This window comes from Gorilla gorilla, chromosome 14 (assembly GCF_029281585.2).
Source record: "Gorilla gorilla gorilla isolate KB3781 chromosome 14, NHGRI_mGorGor1-v2.1_pri, whole genome shotgun sequence".
NCBI classification, from domain to species: Eukaryota; Metazoa; Chordata; class Mammalia; order Primates; family Hominidae; genus Gorilla; species Gorilla gorilla.
This window is the reverse complement of record NC_073238.2, coordinates 131,476,643-131,497,947: the sequence shown is the minus strand read 5'-3', so window position 1 is coordinate 131,497,947 and position 21,305 is coordinate 131,476,643.

The following is a 21,305-nucleotide window of genomic DNA, read 5'->3' as shown; positions in this document are numbered from 1 at the left end:
TTATCTCTATAAACATGGAAATATCTACACTGTTATCTGTATAAACATGAAAATATCTACACCGCTATCTGTATAAACACGGAAATAACTTCACCGCTATCTGTATAAACATGGAAATATCTACAATGCTGTCTCTATAGACTTGGAAATAACTACACCACTATATCTATAAACATGGAAATATCTAGACCGCCATCTCTATAAACATGGAAATACATACGCCACCATCTGTATTAACATGGAAATATCTATACCGCTGTCTGCATAAACATGGAAATAACTACACCGCCATCTCTATGAACATGGAAATATCTACACGGCCATCTGTACGAACATGGAAATATCTACACCGCCATCTGTATGAACATGTAAATATCTACACCGCCATCTGTATGAACATGAAAATATCTACACCGCCATCTGTATGAACTTGGGAATATCTACACCGCTAACTGTATGAACATGGAAATATCTACACCGCTATCTGTATGAACATGGAAATATCTACACCGCTATCTGTATATCAATGGAAATATCTACACCGCTATCTGTATGAACATGGTAATATCTACACTGCTATCCCTATGAACATGCAAATATCTACACCGCTATCTCTATGAACATGCAAATATCTACACAGCTATCTGTATGTCAATGGAAATATCTACACTGCTATCACTATAAACATGAAAATAACTACACTGCTATCTCTACAAATATGGAAATATCTACACTGCCATCTCTATGAACATGGAAATATCTACACCGCCATTTGTATGAACATGGAAATATCTACACCGCCATCTCTATGAACATGGAAATATCTACACCGCCATTTCTATGAACATGCAAATATCTACTCCACCATCTGTATGAACATGGAAATATCTTCACCGCCATCTGTATGATCATGGATATATGTACACAGGCATCTGGATGAACATGGAAATATCTACACCGCTATCTGCATGAACATGGAAGTATCTACACAGCTATCTGAATATACATGGAAATATCTACACAGATTTCTCTATAAATATGGAAATAACTAAAGCGCTATCTCTATAAACTTCGAAATATCTACACCGCCATCTGTATGAACATGGAAATATCTACACCGCCATCTGTACGAACATGGACATACCTACACCGCTAACTCTATGAACATGGAAATATCTACACCGCCATCTGTATGAACATGGAAATATCTACACCGCCATCTGTACAAACATGGACATATCTACACCGCCATCTGTATTAAGATGGAAATATCTACACTGCTATCTGTATAAACATGGAAATATCTGCCCAACTATCTGTATAAACATGGAAATAACCGCACCGCTATCTGTATAAACATGGAAATATCTACAATGCTATCTGCATAAACATGGAAATATCCACACTGCTATCTGAGTAAACAGGGAAATGTCTACACCGCTATCTGTGTAAACAGGGAAATATCTACACCGTCATCTGTGTAAACATGAAAATATCTACACCGCCATCCCTATAAACATGGAAATATCTACACCACCATCTGTATGAACATGGAAATATCTACACCGCCATCTCTATAAACGTGGAAATATCTACACCGCAATCTGTATGAACTTGGAAATATCTACACTGCTCTCTGTATAAAATTGAAATTATCTACACCACTATCTCTATAAACATGGAAATATCTACACTGCTATCTGTATAAACATAGAAATATCTACACCGCTATCTGTATAAACATGGAAATATCTTCACCGCTATCTGTATAAACATGGAAATATCTACAACGCTGTCTCTATAAACTTGGAAATAACTACACCACTATCTCTGTAAACATGGAAATATCTAGACCGCCATCTCTATAAACATGGAAATATCTACAGCACCATCTGTATAAACATGGAAATATCTATACCGCTATCTGCATAAACATGGAAATATCTACACCGGCATCTCTATGAACATGGAAATATCTACACCGCCATCTGTACGAACATGGAAATATCTATAAAGCCATCTGTATGAACATGTAAATATCTACACCGCCATCTGTATGAACATGGAAATATCTGCACCGCTAACTGTATGAACATGGAAATATCTACACCGCTATCTGTATGAACATGGAAATATCTACTTGGCCATATGTATGAACATGGAAATATCTACACCGCCATCTGTATGAACATGGAAATATCTTCACCGCCATCTGTATGAACATGGATATATGTACACCGGCATCTGGATGAACATGGAGATATCTACACCGTTATCTGTATGAACATTTAAATATCTACACCGCTATCTGTATGAACATGGAAATATCTACACAGCTATCTGTATGAACATGGAAATATCCACACTGGTATCTCTATAAACATGGAAATAACAACACTGCTATCTGTATAAACATGGAAATATCTACACGGCCATCTCTATGAACATGGAAATATCTACACCGCCATCTGTATGAACATGTAAATATCTACACCGCCATCTGTATGAACATGGAAATATCTACACCGCTATCTGTATGAACATGGAAATATGTACACCGCTATCTGTATGAACATGGAAATATCTACACCGCTATCTGTATGAACATGGAAATATCTACACCGCTATCTGTATGAACATGGAAATATCTAGACCGCTATCTGTATGAACATGCAAATATCTACACAGCTATCTGTATATCAATGAAAATATCTACACTGCTATCCCTATAAACATGGAAATAACTACACTGCTATCTGTATAAATATGGAATTATCTACACCGCCATCTGTATGAACATGCAAATACCTACACCGCCATTTGTATGAACATGGAAATATCAACACCGCCATCTCTATGGACATGGAAATATCTACACCGCCATTTGTGTGAACATGGAAATATCTACACCACCATCTGTATGAACATGGAAATATCTTCACCGCCATCTGTATGAACATGGATATATGTACACCGGCATCTGGATGAACATGGAAATATCTACACAGCTATCTGCAAGAACATGGAAATATCTACACAGCTATCTGAATATACACGGAAATATCTACACAGATTTCTCTATAAATATTGAAATAACTACAGCGCTATCTCTATAAACTTCGAAATATCTACACCGCCATCTGTATGAACATGGAAATATATACACCGCCATCTATACAAACATGGATATATCTACACCGCCATCTGTATTAAGATGGAAATATCTACACCGCTATCTGTATAAACATGGACATATCCCCACCGCTATCTGTATAAACATGGAAATATCTACACTGCTATCTGCATAAACATGGAAATATCCACACCGCTATCTGTGTAAACATGGAAATGTCTACACCGCTATCTGTGTAAACATGGAAATATCTACACCGCCATCTGTGTAAACATGAAAATATCTACACCGCCATCCCTATAAACATGGAAATATTTACACCGCCATCTGTATGAACATGGAAATATCTACACCGCCATCTGTACGAACATGGAAATATCTATACCGCCATCTGTATGAACATGTAAATATCTACACCGCCATCTGTATGAACATGGAAATATCTACACCGCTAACTGTATGAACTTGGAGATATCTACACCGCTATCTGTATGAACATGGTAATATTTACACCGTTATCTGTATGAACATGGAAATATCTACACCGCTATCTGTATGAACATGGAAATATGTACACCGCTATCTGTACAAACATGGAAATATCTACACCGCTATCTGTATGACCATGCAAATATCTACACAGCTATCCGCATATCAATGGAAATATCTACACTGCTATCTCTATAAACATGGAAATATCTTCACCGCTATCTCTATAAACATGGAAATATCTACAACGCTGTCTCTATAAACATGGAAATATCTGCAACGCTTTGTGTATAAACTTCGAAATAACTGCACTACTATCTCTATAAACATGGAAATACCTAGACCGCCATCTCTATAAACATGGAAATATCTACACCGCCATCTGAACGAACATGGAAATATCTACACCGCCATCTGAACGAACATGGAAATATCTACACCGCTATCTGTATGAACATGCAAATATCTACACAGCTATCTGTATATCAATGGAAATATCTACACTGCTATCTCTATAAACATGGAAATATCTACACTGCTATCTGTATAAACATGGAAATATCTACACCTCCATTTGTATGAACATGGAAATATCTACACCCCTAACTGTATGAACATGGAAATATCTACACCGCTATCTGTATGAACATGGAAATATCTACACCACTATCTGTATGAACATGGAAATATCTACACAGCTGTCTGTATAAACATGGAAATATATACACCGCCACCTGTATCAACATGGAAATATCTACACAGCCGTCTGTACGAACATGGAAATATATACACCGCTATCTGTATGAACATGGAAATATCTACACCGCCATCTCTAAAAACATGGAAATATCTACACCACCATCTGTACAAACATGGAAATATCTATACCGCTATCTGCATAAATATGGAAATATCTACACTGCCATCTCTATGAACAGGGAAATATCTACAACGCCATCTCTATAAACATGGAAATATCTACACCGCTAAATATATGAACATGGATATGTCTACACCGCTATTGGTATGAACATGGAAATATCTACACCGCTAACTGTATGAACATGGAAATATCTACACCGCTATCATTATGAACATGGAAATATCTACACCGCTATCTGTATGAACATGGAAATATCTATACCGCTATCTCTATGAACTTGCAAATATCTACACAGCTATCTGTATATCAGTGGAAATATCTACACTACTATCTCTATAAACATGGAAATAACTACACTTCTATCTCTATAAATATGGAAATATCAACACCGCCATCTCAATGAACATGGAAATATCTATACCGCCATTTGTATGAACATGGAAATATCTACACCGCCATCTCTATGAACATGGAAATATCTACACCGCCATTTGTATGAACATGGAAATATCTACACCGCTCTCTGTACGAACATGGAAATATCTACACCGCTATCTGTATGAACATGGAAATATCTACACCGCTATGTGTATGAACATGCAAATATCTAAACAGCTATCTGTATATCAATGGAAATATCTACACTGCTATCTCTACAAACATGGAAATATCTACACTGCTATCTGTATAAACATGGAAATATCTACACCTCCATTTGTATGAACATGGAAATATCAACCCCACTAACTGTATGAATATGGAAATATCTACACCACTATATGAATAAACATGGAAATATCTACACCGCTATCTGTATGAACATGCAAATATCTACACAGCTATCGGTATATCAATGGAAATATCTACACTGCTATCTCTATAAACATGGTAATAACTACACTGCGATCTGTATAAACATGGAAATATCTCCACCGTCATCTCTATGAACATGGAAATATCTACAAAGCTCTCTGTATGAACATGGAAATATCTACACCGCTATCTGTATGAACATGCAAATATCTACACCGGCATCTGGATGAACATGGAAATATCTACACCGCTATCTGCATGAACATGGAGATATCTACACAGCTCTCTGCATATACATGGAAATATCTACACAGATTTCTCTATTAATATGGAAATAACTACAGCGCTATCTCTATAATCTTCGAAATATCTACACCGCCATCTGTATGAACATGGAAATATCTACACCGCCATCTGTACGAACATGGACATATCTACACCTCCATCTGTATTAAGATGGAAATATCTACACCGCTATCTTTATAAACATGGAAATATCTGCACCACTATCTGTATAAACATGGAAATACCCGCACCGCTATCTGAATAAACATGGAAATATCTACACCGCTATCTACATAAACATGGAAATATCCGCACCGCTATCTGTATAAACATGGAAATATCTACACTGCTATCTGCATAAACATGGAAATATCCACACCGCTATCTGTGTAAACATGGAAATGTCTACACCGCTATCTGTTTACACATGGGAATATCCACACTGCCATCTGTGTAAACATGAAAATATCTACACTGCCATCTCTATAAACATGGAAATAGCTAGACCGCCATCTCCATAAACATGGAAATATCTACACCACCGTCTGTATAAACATGGAAATATCTATACAGCTATCTGCATAAACATGGAAATATCTACACCGCCATGTCTATGAACATGGAAATATCTACAACGCCATCTGTACGAACATGGAAATATCTACACTGCCATCTGTATGAACATGGAAATATCTACACCGCTTACTGTATGAACATGGAAATATCTGTACCGCTATCTGTATGAAGATGTAAACATCTACACCGTTATCTCTATGAACAAGGAAATATCTACACCGCTATCTGTATGAACACGGAAATATCTACAAAGCTATCTGCATATACATGGAAATATCTACACAGATTTCTCTATAAATATGGAAATAACTACAGCGCTATCTCTATAAACTTCGAAATTTCTACACCGCCATCTTTATGAACATGGAAATATCTACACCGCCATCTGTACGAACATGGACATATCTACACCGCCATCTGTAATAAGATGGAAATATCTACACCGCTATCTGAATAATCATGTAAATATCTCCACCACTATCTGTATAAACATGGAAATAACCGCACCGCTATCTGTATAAACATGGAAATATCTACACCGCAATCTGCATAAACATGGAAATATCCACACCGCTATCTGTGTAAACATGGAAATGTCTACACCGCTATCTGTGTAAACATGGAAATACCTACACCGCCATCTGTGTAAACATGAAAATATCTACACCGCCATCTCTATAAACTTGGAAATATCTACACCGCCATCTGTACGAACATGGAAATATCTACACCGCTATCTGTATGAACATGGAAATATCTACACCGCTATGTGTATGAACATGCAAATATCTACACAGCCATCTGTATATCAATGGAAATATCTACACTGCTATCTCAATAAACATGGAAATATCTACACTGCTATCTGTATAAACATGGAAATATCTACACCGACATTTGTATGAACATGGAAATATCTACACCCCTAACTGTATGAACATGGAAATATCTACACCGCTATCTGTATGAACATGGAAATATCTACACCGATATCTGTATGAACATGGAAATATCTATACCGCTATCTGTATGAACATGGAAATATCTACACAGCTATCTGTATATCAATGGAAATATCTACAATGCTATCTCTATAAACATGGAAATAACTACACTGCTATCTGTATAAACATGGAAATATATACACCGCCACCTGTATGAACAAGGAAATATATACACTGCCATCCGTATGAACATGGAAATATCTACACCGCCATCTGTATGAACATGTAAATATCTACATCGCCATCTGTATGAACATGCAAATATCTACACCGCTAACTGTATGAACATGGAAATATCTACACCGCTATCTGTATGAAGAAAGAAATATCTACACCGCTATCTGTATGAACATGGAAATATCTACACCGCTATCTGTATGAACATGGAAATATCTACACCGCTATGTGTATGAACATGGAAATATCTACACCGCTATCTGTATGAACATGCAAATATCTACAAAGCTATCTGTATATCAATGAAAATATCTACACTGCTATCTCTATAAACATGGAAATAACTACACTGCTATCTGTATAAACATGGAAATATCTACAACGCCATCTCTATGAACATGGAAATATCTACACCGCCATTTGTATGAACATGGAAATATCTACACCGCCATCTCTATGAACATGGAAATATTTACACCGCTATTTGTATGAACATGGAAATATCTACACCGCCATCTGTATGAACATGGAAATATCTTCACCGCCATCTGTATGAACATGGATATATCTACACCGGCATCTGGATGAACATGGAAATATCTACACCGCTATCTGCATGAATATGGAAATACCTACACAGCTGTCTGCATAGGCATGGAAATATCTACACAGATTTCTCTATAAATATGGAAATAACTACAGCGCTGTCTCTATAAACTTCGAAATATCTACACCGCCATCTGTATGAACATGGAAATATCTACACCGCCATCTGTAGGAACATGGACATATCTACACCGCCATCAGTATTAAGAAGGAAATATCTACACTGCTATCTGTATAAACATGGAAATATCTGCCGAACTATCTGTATAAACATGGAAATATCCGCACCGCTATCTTTATAAACATGGAAATATCTACACCGCTATCTGCATAAACATGGAAATATCCACACCGCAATCTGTGTAAACATGGAAATGTCTACAACGCTATCTGTGTAAACATGGAATTATCTACACCGCCATCTGTGTAAACATGAAAATATCTACACCGCCATCTCTATAAACATGGAAATATCTACACCGCCATCTGTATGAACATGGAAATATCTACACCGCCATCTCTATAAACGTGGAAATATCTACACCGCTATCTGTATGAACTTGGAAATATCTACACTTCTCTCGGTATAAAATTGAAATTATCTACACCACTATCTCTATAAACATGGAAATATCTACACTGCTATCTGTATAAACATGGAAATATCTACACCGCTATGAGTATAAACATGGAAATATCTTCACCGCTATCTGTATAAACATGGAAATATCTACAAAGCTGTCTCTATAAACTTGGAAATAACTACACCACTGTCTCTATAAACATGGAAATATCTACACCGCTAACTGTATGAACATGGAAATATCTACACCGCTATCTGTATGAACATGCAAATATCTACACAGCTGTCTGTATATCAACAGAAATATCTACACTGCTATCTCTATAAACATGGAAATAACTACACTGCTATCTGTATGAACATGGAAATATCTACACCGCCATCTCTATGAACATGGAAATATCTACACCGCAATCTGTAAGAACATGGAAATATCTACACCGCCATCTGTATGAACATGGAAATATCTTCACCGCCATCTGTATGAACATGGAAATATCTACACCGCCATCTGGATGAACATGGATATATCTACACCGCCATCTCTATAAAAGTGGAAATATCTACACCACTATCTATATGAACTTGGAAATATCTACACTGCTATCTGTATAAAATTGAAATTATCTACACCACTATCTCTATAAACATGGTAATATCTACACGGTTATCTGTATGAACATGGAAATATCTACACCACTATCTGTATGAACATGGAAATATCTTCACCGCTATGTGTATGAACATGGAAATATCTACACCGCTATCTGTACGAACATGGAAATATCTACACCGCTATCTGTATGAACATGCAAATATCTACACAGCTATCTGTATATCAAAGGAAATACCTACACTGCTATCTCTATAAACATGGAAATAACTACACTGCTATCTGTATAAACAGGGAAATATCTACACCACCACCTGTATGAACATGGAAATATCTACACTGCCATCCGTACGAACATGTAAATATCTACACCGCCATGTGTATGAACATGGAAATATCTACACCGCTAACTGTATGAACATGGAAATATCTACACCGCTCTTGGTAAGAACATGGAAATATCTACACCGTTATCTGTATGAACATGGAAATATCTATACCGCTATCTGTATGAACATGGAAATATCTACACAGCTATCTGTATATCAATGCAAATATCTACAATGCTATCTCTATAAACATGGAAATAACTACACTGCTATCTGTATAAACATGGAAATATATACACCGCCACCTGTATGAACAAGGAAATATCTACACTGCCATCCGTATGAACATGGAAATATCTACACCGCCATCTGTATGAACATGTAAATATCTACATCGCCATCTGTATGAACATGGAAATATCTACACCGCCATCTGTATGAACATGGAAATATCTACACCACCATCTGTATGAACATGGAAATATCTTCAGCGCCATCTATATGAACATGGATATATGTACACCGGCATCTGGATGAACATGGAAATATCTACACCGCTATCTGCATGAACATGGATCTATCTACACAGCTATCTGAATATACATGAAAATATCTACACAGATTTCTCTATAAATATGGAAATAAATACAGCGCTATCTCTATAAACTTCGAAATATCTACACCGCCATCTGTAAGAACATGGAAATATCTACACCGCCATCTGTACAAACATGGACATATCTACACTGCCATCTGTATTAAGATGGAAATATCTACACCGCTATCTGTATAAACATGGAAATATCTGCCCAAATATCTGTATAAACATGGAAATATCCACACCGCTATCTGTGTAAACATGGAAATGTCTACACCGCTATGTGTGTAAACATGGAAATGTCTACACCGCCATCTGTGTAAACATGAAAATACCTACACTGCCATCCCTATAAACATGGAAATATCTACACCGCCATCTGTATGAACATGGAAATATCTACACCGCCATCTCTATAAACGTGGAAATATCTACACCGCTATCTGTATGAACTTGGAAATATCTACACTGCTCTCTGTATAAAACTAAAATTATCTACACCACTATCTCTATAAACATGGAAATATCTACACTGCTATCTGTTTTAAAATGGAAATATCTACACCGCTATCTGTATAAACATGGAAATATCTTCACCGCTATCTGTATAAACATGGAAATATATACAACGCTGTCTCTATAAACTTGGAAATAACTAAACCACTATCTCTGTAAACATGGAAATATCTAGACCGCCATCTCTATAAACATGGAAATATCTACACCACCATCTGTATAAACATGGAAATATCTATACCGCCATCTCTATGAACATGGAAATATCTACACCGCCATTTGTATGAACATGGAAATATCTACACTGCCATCAGTACAAACATGGAAATATCTACACCGCAATCTGTATGAACATGTAAATATCTACACCGCGATCTGTATGAACATGTAAATATCTACACCGCCATCTGTATGAACATGGAAATATCTACACCGCTAACTGTATGAACAAGGAAATATCTACACCGCTATCGGTAAGAACATGGAAATGTCTACATCGCTATCTGTATTAACATGGAAATATCTACACCGCCATCTGTATGAACATGGAAATATCTACACCGCTATCTGTATGAACATGGAAATATCTACACCGCCATCTGTATGAACATGTAAATATCTACACCGCCATCTGTATGAACATGGAAATATCTACACCGCTAACTGTATGAACATGGAAATATCTACACCGCTATCTGTATGAACATGGAAATATCCACACCGCTATCTGTATGAACATGGAAATCTCTACACAGCTATCTGTATGAATATGGAAATATCTGCACCGCTATCTGTATGAACATGGAAATATCTACACCGCTATCTGAATGAACATGGAAATATCTACACCGCTATCTGTATGAACATGCAAATATCTACACAGCTATCTGTATATCAATGGAAATATCTACACTGCTATCTCTATAAACATGGAAATAACTACACTGCTATCTGTACAAATATGGAAATATCTACACCGCCATCTCTATGAACATGGAAATATCTACACCGCCATTTGTATGAACATGGAAATATCTACACCGCCATCTCTATGAACATGGAAATATCTACACCGCCATTTGTATGAACATGGAAATATCTACACAGCCATCTGTATGAACATGGAAATATCTTCACCGCCATCTCTATGAACATGGATATATGTACACCGGCATCTAGATGAAAATGGAAATATCTACACCGCTATCTGCATGAACATGGAAATATCTACACAGCTATCTGAATATACATGGAAATATCTACAGAGATTTCTCTATAAATATGGAAATAACTACAGCGCTATCTCTATAAACTTCGAAATATCTACACCGCCATCTGTATGAACATGGAAATATCTACACCGCCATCTTTACAAACATGGACATATCTACACCGCCATCTGTATTAAGATGGAAATATCTACACTGCTATCTGTATAAAGATGGAAATATCTGCCCAACTATCTGTATAAATATGGAAATATCCGCACCGCTATCTGTATAAACATGGAAATATCTACACTGCTATCTGCATAAACATGGAAATATCCACACTGCTATCTGTGTAAACATGGAAATGTCTACACCGCTATCTGTGTAAACATGGAAATATCTACACTGCCATCTGTGTAAACATGAAAATATCTACACCGCCATCGCTATAAACATGGAAATATCTACACCACCATCTGTATGAACATGGAAATATCTACACCGCCATCTCTATAAACGTGGAAATATCTACACCGCTATCTGTATGAACTTGGATATATCTACACTGCTCTCTGTATAAAATTGAAATTATCTACACCAATATCTCTATAAACATGGAAATATCTACACTGCTGTCTGTATAAACATGGAAATATCTTCACCGCTATCTGTATAAACATGGAAATATCTTCACCGCTATCTGTATAAACATGGAAATATCTACAACGCTGTCTCCATAAACTTGGAAATAACTAAACCACTATATCTGTAAACTTGCAAATATCTAGACCGACATCTCTATAAACATGGAAATATCTACACCACCATCTGTATAAACATGGAAATATCTATACCGCTATCTGCATAAACATGGAAATATCTACACCGCCATCTCTATGAACATGGAAATATCTACACCGCCATCTGTACGAACATGGAAATATCTATACCGCCATCTGTATGAACATGTAAATATCTACACCGCCATCTGTATGAACATGGAAATATCTACACCGCTAACTGTATGAACATGGAAGTATCTACACCGCTAAATGTATGAACATGGAAATATCTACACCGTTATCTGTATGAACATGGAAATATCTACACCGCTATCTGTATGAACATGGAAATATCTACACCGCTATCTGTACGAACATGGAAATATCTACACCTCTATCTGTATGAACATGCAAATATCTACACAGCTATCTGTATATCAATGGAAATATCTACACAGCTATCTCCATTAACATGGAAATAACTACACTGCTATCCGTATAAACATGGAAATATCTACACCGCCACCTGTATGAACATGGAAATATCTACACTGCCATCCGTACAAAGATGGAAATATCTACACCGCCATCTGTATGAACATATAAATATCTTCACCGCCATCAGTATGAACATGGAAATATCTACACCGCTATTGGAATGAACATGGTAATATCTACACCGCTATCTGCATGAACATGGAAATATCTACACCACTATCTGTATGAACATGGAAATATCTACACCGATATCTGTATGAACATGGAAATATCTACATCGCAATTTGTATTAGCATGGAAATATCTACACCGCCATCTCTATGAACATGGAAATAACTACACCGCCATTTGTATTAGCATGGAAATATCTACACCACCATCTCTATGAACATGGAAATATCTACATCGCCATTCGTATGAACATGGAAATATCTTCACCACCATCTGTATGAACATGGAAATATCTTCACCGCCATCTGTATGAACATGGATATATGTACACCGGCATCTGGATGAACATGGAAATATCTACACCGCTATCTGCATGAACATGGAAATATCTACACATCTATCTGAATATACATGGAAATATCTACACAGATTTCTCTATATATATGGAAATAACTAAAGCGCTATCTCTATAAACTTCAAAATATCTACACCGCCATCTGTATGAACATGGAAATATCTACACCGCCATCTGTACAAACATGGACATATCTACACCGCCATCTGTATTAAGATGGAAATATCTACACCACTATCTGTATAAACATGGAAATATCTGCCCAACTATCTGTATAAACATGGAAACATCCACACCGATATCTGTATACACATGTAAATATCTTCACTGCTTTCTGCATAAACATGGAAATATCCACACCGCTATCTGTCTAAACATGGAAATGTCTACACCGGTATCTGTGTAAACAGGGAAATATCTACACTGCCATCTGTGCAAACATGAAAATATCTACACCGCCATCCCTATAAACATGGAAATATCTACACCGCCATCTGTATGAACATGGAAATATCTACACCGCCATCTCTATAAACGTGGAAATATCTACACCGCTAACTGTATGAACATGCAAATATCTACACAGCTATCTGTATATCAATGGAAATATCTACACCGCTATCTCTATTAACATGGAAATAACTACACTGCTGTCTGTATAAACATGGAAATATCTACACCGCCACCTGTATGAACATGGAAATATCTACACTGCCATCCGTACAAACATGGAAATATCTTCAACGCCATCTGTATGAACATGTAAATATCTTCACCGCCATCTGTATGAACATGGAAATATCTACACCGCCTTCTGTATGAACATGGAAATATCTACACCGCTATCTGAATATACATGGAAATATCTACACAGATTTCTCTATAAATATGGAAATAACTACATCGCTATCTCTATAAACTTCGAAATATCTACACCGCCATCTGTATGAACAAGGAAATATCTACACCTCCATCTGTACGATCATGGACATATGTACACCGCCATCTGTATTAAGATGGAAATATCTACACCGCTATTGGTATGAACATGGAAATATCTACACCGCTACCTGTATTAACATGGAAATATCTACACCGCCATCTGTATGAACATGGAAATATCTACACCGCTAACTGTGTGAACATGGAAATCTCTACACCGCTATTGGTATGAACATGGAAATATCTACACCACTATCTGTATGAACATGGAAATATCTACACCGCCATCTGTATGAACATGGAAATATCTTCACTGCCATCTGTATGAACATGGATATATGTACACAGGCATCTGGATGAACATGGAAATATCGAAACTGCTATCTGCATGAACATGGAAATATCTACACAGCTATCTGAATATACATGGAAATATCTACACAGATTTCTCTATAAATATGGAAATAACTAAAGCGCTATCTCTATAAACTTCGAAATATCTACACCGCCATCTGTATGAACATGGAAATATCTACACCGCCATCCCTATAAACATGGAAATATTTACACCGCCATCTGTATGAACATGGAAATATCTACACCGCCATCTCTATAAACATGGAAATATCTACACCACCATCTGTATGAACATGGAAATATCTACACCGCCATCTGTACCAACATGGAAATATCTACACCGCCATCTGTATTAAGATGGAAATATCTACACCGCTATCTGTATAAACATGGAAATATCTGCCCAACTATCTGTATTAACATGGAATTATCCGCACCGCTATCTGTATAAACATGGAAATATCTACACTGCTATCTGCATAAACTTGGAAATATCTACACCGCTATCTGTGTAAACATGGAAATGTCTACACCGCAATCTGTGTAAACATGGAAATATCTACACCGCCATCTGTGTAAACATGAAAATATCTACACCGCCATCCCTATAAACATGGAAATATCCATACCGCAATCTGCATAAACATGGAAATATCTACACCGCCATCTCTATGAACATGGAAATATCTACAACGCCATCTGTACGAACATGGAAATATCTATACCGCCATCTGTACGAACATGTAAATATCTACACCGCCATCTGTATGAACATGGAAATATCTACACCGCTAACTGAATGAACATGGAAATATCTACACCGCTATCTGTATGAACATGGGAATATCTACACCGTTATCTGTATGAACATGGAAATATCTACACCGCTATCTGTATGAACATGGAAATATCTACACCGCTATCTGTACGAACATGGAAATATCTACACCGCTATCTGTATGACCATGCAAATATCTACACAGCTATCTGTATATCAATGGAAATATCTACACTGCTATATCTATAAACATGGAAATAACTACACTGCTATCTGTATAAATATGGAAATATCTACACCGCCATCTCTATGAACATGGAAATATCTACACCGCCATCTGTATGAACATGGAAATATCTACAATACTAACTGTATGAACATGGAAATATCTACACCGCTATCTGTATGAACATGGAAATATCTTCGCCATCTGTATGAACATGGAAATATCTACACCGCTAAATATATGAACAAGGAAATGTCTACACCGCTATTGGTATGAACATGGAAATAACTACACCGCTATCTGTATGAACATGGAAATATCTACACCGCCATCTGTATGAACATGGAAATATCTACACTGCCACCTGTATGAACATGTAAATATCTACACCGCCATCTGTATGAACATGGAAATATCTAAACCGCTAACTGTATGAACATAGAAATATCTACACCGCTATCTGTATGAACATGGAAATAACTACACCGCTATCTGTATGAACATGGAAATATCTACACCGCTATCTGTATGAACATGGAAATATCTACACCGCTATCTGTATGAACATGGAAATGTCTACGCCGCTATCTCTATGAACATGCAAATATCTACACAGCTATCTGTATATCAATGGAAATATCTACACTACTATCTCGATAAACATGGAAATAACTACACTGCTATCTCTATAAATATGGAAATATCAACACCGCCATCTCTAGGAACATGGAAATATCTACACCGCCATTTGTATGAGCATGGAAATATCTACACCGCCATCTCTATGAACATGGAAATATCTACACCGCCATTTGTATGAACATGGAAATATCTACACCACCAACTGTATGAACATGGAAATATCTTCAGCGCCATCTATATGAACATGGATATATGTACACCGGCATCTGGATGAACATGGAAATATCTACACCGCTATCTGCATGAACATGGATCTATCTACACAGCTATCTGAATATACATGGAAATATCTACAGAGATTTCTCTATAAATATGGAAATAACTACAGCGCTATCTCTATAAACTTCGAAATATCTACACCGCCATCTGTATGAACATTGAAATATCTACACCGCCATCTGTACAAACATGGACATATCTACACTGCCATCTGTATTAAGATGGAAATATCTACACCGCTTTCTGTATAAACATGGAAATATCTGCCCAAATATCTGTATAAACATGGAAATATCCACACCGCTATCTGTGTAAACATGGAAATGTCTACACCGCTATCAGTGTAAACATGGAAATATCTACACCGCCATCTGTGTAAACATGAAAATATCTTCACCGCCAACTCTATAAACTTGGAAATATCTACACCGCCATCTGTACGAACATGGAAATATCTACACCGCTATCTGTATGAACATGGAAATATCTACACCGCTATGTGTATGAACATGCAAATATCTACACAGCCATCTGTATATCAATGGAAATATCTACACTGCTATCTCAATAAACATGGAAATATCTACACTGCTATCTGTATAAACATGGAAATATCTACACCGACATTTGTATGAACATGGAAATATCTACACCCCTAACTGTATGAACATGGAAATATCTACACCGCTATCTGTATGAACATGGAAATATCTACACCGTTATCTGTATGAACATGGAAATATCTATACCGCTATCTGTATGAACATGGAAATATCTACACAGCTATCTGTATATCAATGCAAATATCTACAATGCTATCTCTATAAACATGGAAATAACTACACTGCTATCTGTATAAACATGGAAATATATACACCGCCACCTGTATGAACAAGGAAATATCTACACTGCCATCCATATGAACATGGAAATATCTACACCGCCATCTGTATGAACATGTAAATATCTACATCGCCATCTGTATGAACATGGAAATATCTACACCGCTAACTGTATGAACATGGAAATATCTACACCGCTATCTGTATGAAGAAAGAAATACCTACACCGCTATCTGTATGAACATGGAAATATCTACACCGCTATCTGTATGAACATGGAAATATCTACACCGCTATGTGTATGAACATGGAAATATCTACACCTCTATCTGTATGAACATGCAAATACCTACACAGCTATCTGTATATCAATGAAAATATCTACACTGCTATCTCTATAAACTTGGAAATAACTACACTGCTATCTGTATAAACATGGAAATATCTACAACGCCATCTCTATGAACATGGAAATATCTACACCGCCATTTGTATGAACATGGAAATATCTACACCGCCATCTCTATGAACATGGAAATATTTACACCGCCATTTGTATGAACATGGAAATATCTACACCGCCATCTGTATGAACATGGAAATATCTTCACCGCCATCTGTATGAACATGGATATATCTACACCGGCATCTGGATGAACATGGAAATATCTACACCGCTATCTGCATGAATATGGAAATATCTACACAGCTGTCTGCATAGGCATGGAATTATCTACACAGATTTCTCTATAAATATGGAAATAACTACAGCGCTGTCTCTATAAACTTCGAAATATCTACACCGCCATCTGTATGAACATTTAAATATCTACACCGCCATCTGTACGAACATGGACATATCTACACCGCCATCAGTATTAAGATGGAAATATCTACACTGCTATCTGTATAAACATGGAAATATCCGCACCGCTATCTTTATAAACATGGAAATATCTACACCGCTATCTGCATAAACATGGAAATATCCACACCGCTATCTGTGTAAACACGGAAATGTCTACAACGCTATCTCTGTAAACATGGAAATATCTACACCGCGCCATCTGTGTAAACATGAAAATACACCGCCATCTCTATAAACATGGAAATATCTACACCGCCATCAGTATGAACATGGAAATATCTACACCGCCATCTCTATAAACGTGGAAATATCTACACCGCTATCTGTATGAACTTGGAAATATCTACACTGCTCTCGGTATAAAATTGAAATTATCTACACCACTATCTCTATAAACATGGAAATATCTACACTGCTATCTGTATAAACATGGAAATATCTTCACCGCTATCTGTATAAACATGGAAATATCTACAAAGCTGTCTCTATAAACTTGGAAATAACTACACCACTGTCTCTATAAACATGGAAATATCTACACCGCTAACTGTATGAACATGGAAATATCTACACCGCTATCTGTATGAACATGCAAATATCTACACAGCTGTCTGTATATCAACGGAAATATCTACACTGCTATCTCCATAAACATGGAAATAACTACACTGCTATCTGTATGAACATGGAAATATCTACACCGCCATCTCTATGAACATGGAAATATCTACACCGCCATCTGTAAGAACATGGAAATATCTACACCGCCATCTGTATTAACATGGAAATATCTTCACCGCAATCTGTATGAACATGGAAATATCTACACCGCCATCTGGATGAACATGGATATATCTACACCGCCATCTCTATAAAAGTGGAAGTATCTACACCACTATCTATATGAACTTGGAAATATCTACACTGCTATCTGTATAAAATTGAAATTATCTACACCACTATCTCTATAAACATGGTAATATCTAAATGGTTATCTGTATGAACATGGAAATATCTACACCGCTATCTGTATGAACATGGAAATATCTTCACCGATATGTGTATGAACATGGAAATATCTACACCGCTATCTGTACGAACATGGAAATATCTACACCGCTATCTGTATGAACATGCAAATATCTACACAGCTATCTGTATATCAAAGGAAATACCTACACTGCTATCTCTATAAACATGGAAATAACTACACTGCTATCTGTATAAACAGGGAAATATCTACACCGCCACCTGTATGAACATGGAAATATCTACACTGCCATCCGTACGAACATGTAAATATCTACACCGCCATGTGTATGAACATGGAAATATCTACACCGCCAACTGTATGAATATGGAAATATCTACACCGCCATCTCTATGAACATGGAAATATCTACACCGCCATTTGTATGAACATGGAAATATCTACATCGCCATCTCTATGAACATGGAAATTTCTACACCGCCATTTGTATGAACATGGAAATATCTACACCACCATCTGTATGAACATGGAAATATCTTCAGCGCCATCTATATGAACATGGATATATGTACACCGGCATCTGGATGAACATGGAAATATCTACACCGCTATCTGCATGAACATGGATCTATCTACACAGCTATCTGAATATACATGAAAATATCTACACAGATTTCTCTATAAATATGGAAATAAATACAGCGCTATCTCTATAAACTTCGAAATATCTACACCGCCATCTGTAAGAACATGGAAATATCTACACCGCCATCTGTACAAACATGGACATATCTACACTGCCATCTGTATTAAGATGGAAATATCTACACCGCTATCTGTATAAACATGGAAATATCTGCCCAAATATCTGTATAAACATGGAAATATCCACACCGCTATCTGTGTAAACATGGAAATGTCTACACCGCTATCTGTGTAAACATGGAAATTTCTACACCGCCATCTGTGTAAACATGAAAATACCTACACTGCCATCCCTATAAACATGGAAATATCTACACCGCCATCTGTATGAACATGGAAATATCTACACCGCCATCTCTATAAACGTGGAAACATCTACACCGCTATCTGTATGAACTTGGAAATATCTACACTGCTCTCTGTATAAAACTGAAATTATCTACACCACTATCTCTATAAACATGGAAATATCTACACTGCTATCTGTTTTAAAATGGAAATATCTACACCGCTATCTGTATAAACATGGAAATATCTTCACCGCTATCTGTATAAACATGGAAATATATACAACGCTGTCTCTATAAACTTGGAAATAACTAAACCACTATCTCTGTAAACATGGAAATATCTAGACCGCCATCTCTATATACATGGAAATATCTACACCACCATCTGTATAAACATGGAAATATCTATACCGCCATCTCTATGAACATGGAAATATCTACACCGCCATTTGTATGAACATGGAAATATCTACACTGCCATCCGTACAAACATGGAAATATCTACACCGCGATCTGTATGAACATGTAAATATCTACACCGCGATCTGTATGAACATGTAAATATCTACACCGCCATCTGTATGAACATGGAAATATCTACACCGCTAACTGTATGAACAAGGAAATATCTACACCGCTATCGGTAAGAACATGGAAATGTCTACATCGCTATCTGTATTAATATGGAAATATCTACACCGCCATCTGTATGAACATGGAAATATCTACACCGCTATCTGTATGAACATGGAAATATCTACAC